This window comes from Vulpes lagopus, chromosome 2 (genome assembly GCF_018345385.1).
Source record: "Vulpes lagopus strain Blue_001 chromosome 2, ASM1834538v1, whole genome shotgun sequence".
NCBI lineage: Eukaryota > Metazoa > Chordata > Mammalia > Carnivora > Canidae > Vulpes > Vulpes lagopus.
Genome location: NC_054825.1, coordinates 44,608,676 through 44,611,618, shown reverse-complemented (window position 1 = coordinate 44,611,618; position 2,943 = coordinate 44,608,676).

Sequence of the window (2,943 nt, the reverse complement as noted above, 5' to 3'; positions counted from 1 at the left end):
CGCAGCAGGGCAGGTGCAGCAGCCTGGGGGCCTGACCCAGCCCGGGGACCTAGGGGCTTTGGAGCCTGAGGAGAAAGACAGGGCCTGCTTACGCCTTGAAGTCATTCCCTCAATCTCCTTGGTCCTGAACGAGTCCTGATATGGCCAGAGCAGCTCCTCTGTCTGCAGGAGCCCCTACCCCTGGGCTTACCAGGCACCCAGGTACGCAGGAACCTCTCTGGATACCTCAAGTTCCACATGCCATTTCATCAAAACTTACCTGTCTGGCTCCCTTCCCTCCAGGCTGCCCTTGGGAGTCCATGGGCTCCGGAGATTCATGCATGGAACAAGCAAATGTACACTCATGACATGATCCTCCATACACATTCTGTACCTTTGGCGCCTCCAAAGCCCTGCCCTTGACGAGCCTGGGGTCAAGGAGAGAGAAGGGCCTGCGTCCTCACCAGAGGGCCATTTGAACATTAAACCTGAGTACCAATGAACCCCTATGATGTCTGGGGCACATAGAACTTACTCATTTACTGCTCATGAGAACGCTAGGGAGCAGATACCATCATGTTCCCATTTTACAGATGGGGACACGAAGTGTGGGGAGGTCCCTTAACCTGCCCCTGATCATCCAGCTGTGGGTAGGAAGCTGGCACATAAACCCGGGTCTCACCCCTGAGCCTGCGCTCCCAAGGCCCACACTGTGCCCTTCTGAGAGGCACGTAGGTCAGAGCAGGGCAATGAGCATGGCCTCTGCTCCTGCGGGAGACGGAGTGAAGGCATAGTGTGGGAAGGACCTTGTGGTTTGCTAGGAAATGAAGAGCAAGGGTACGCTCAGGGGCGGACGGCATGAGTGTAGGCCCGAGGTGAGGGCTACGGGCAGGGCCTTCCCTGAGAGGGAAGGGAGTCCTGACCTGCTGCGGGAGGGGTGCCGAGGACCCCCCCCCTTCCCGCCACCCGGATGTCTCATCAAACTGGTCTGGCTGAGGCAGAGGGGAGAGGCTGGCTCTTTAAGCTGCTAAATTGGCCGCAAGGCGAACTCTGCGTTGGCCTGACTTTTGCCTGTGAGTCTGAGAATTGGGCTAGAAGGGCCTTCACGGATCGGGTGGTCCAATCTGCCCTGGACAGGTAGGAGATGGGAGGCCCGGGGAGGGGAGGGCAGCTCCTGGTCTCCCCACCTCCCTCCCAGGGGAATGGCAGGCAAGAAAACTTGTCGAATGTTTCCAGCATCTAGGAGGAAGCGGCTCCAGGCTCGACTTCTTCCAAGAATTCTCTCGAAGTCAGCTGCACCTGCTGACCTCTCATTTCTTGAAATGGCTCTTGGCCTGTGGGTCCTAATGAACTTATTGGGATCGTAGGAAAGCGGGGTTTCGGCCTCCAAGCTTCCACAGGCCCACTGCTCCTCCCCTGCCACGTTCCGAGTCCCCCAGGGGGCTGAGCCCCATCCCAGAGCAATCGGGCTGGAGAAGAGGAAGCCACCAAGCCCTAGTCTACAGGGGAAGCCACAGCAGGGTCCCCACCCCCAACCTGCCTGTCCTTGTCACCTGTATGGACAGAGAGGTGACTTCTGCCCTTGGAGTCAGATGACCAGGCTTTAGGTATGAGATTAGGTGCCTCTTCACCTCCATGACTTCATTCCCCACCCCCACCCCCAAGGGCAGCCCCCTCCCAAGCCCTTACTGGACCATCTCAGGGTCAGACGAGCATCTGCAGTGACTAGACCAGGGCGTCTGACGCACTCACAGGCTGCTTACTCTCTGCAGCATCGCTTTATAGCCTGCCTGGCCTGGTCTGAATTTGTGTCTCTTTTTTTTGGCCAGCAGCGCCTAGTTGCCGAGGTCCTGACGCCAGGCCTGAAGCTGGGTGAGCCGCACAGAGGCTGCGCAACTCGTGGTAAGCCGCCTGGGCCCGGGACAGCACTTGCTCTCTGCTGCGGCTGCTGGCCCTTCTGTCTGGGGTGGCTTCGCCCCCCTGCCCTCCCTCCCTCTGTGTGGAGTTTCTTCTCCTCCTTCTTCCTCTCCCCCACTTCCTTGTATCTAAGGATTGCATGAGTCACTTCACTTTGCGCTGCCAGATGTCGGATGCCGTTGGGCTCAGAGTGGAAGCCAATTTTTTCCCTTTACTCAAAGAGAGCTCGGGGCTGATGAAAGCCCCCAACAGAGTCATCCTGGATTTCTCAGGACGGTGGGGTTGGCTGCACCCTCACTTCTCCGGGGGTCTGGCCCACCCTCCATTCCTAGCGTGCGAAGGCCACTTGTCCTGCTGGCACCGGGCAGGGGCCGCCCAGGGCAGGCTGAGTCCGCGCCCATCATCCAGCCCCTCAGCATCGCTCAGGTCCCCCCGCCCAGGAAATGTTCCATGGGAGCTCCACGCTGGTGCTGTGGGGAGACAGGAAAAAATAAAGAAGGCCCTCGCCTTCAAGGAATCGGCAGTCTGTTTAGGGAGACGAGATTCGTATAAACAGTGGTTCACGTTTTCAGCCTGGATCGTGCTTCTGCTTCCACACACGCCCTCATTTAGCTCTCGCACTGCTTCAGCGAGGCGGTGTTCTCACTCTGCATCCAGAAACATAAGGATCTCAGAGGTCATGTGGTTTGTCCAAGGTCACATGGTGGGGGGGTGCTGAGCCCACCCCAAGGCCACTGGACTCAAACCTCGCTATGTGTGGCCAGGTTTTCGAGGAGGCAGGGCCGTGTCCTCTGCCCACCGCTGGCCCTGGGCTCTGCTCCTTGGCCTTGAGGGTGTGTAGTCATGAGCAATGCTCCAGGTGCTCGGGGGGCCAGAGACTGAGTATGTTGGGGAGTATGGAAGCAGGAGGTGGGGAGGCTTTCTTAGTCTGGGTTCCCTTGAAAGCAAAACGTGAGACCAGGGCTTGAGTGATGGTAGTGGATTTAGGATGAGTCTAGAAGCAGGAGGGAGGGAGTAGGGTTGGTGCGAGAGGAGTGTAAAGGAGCA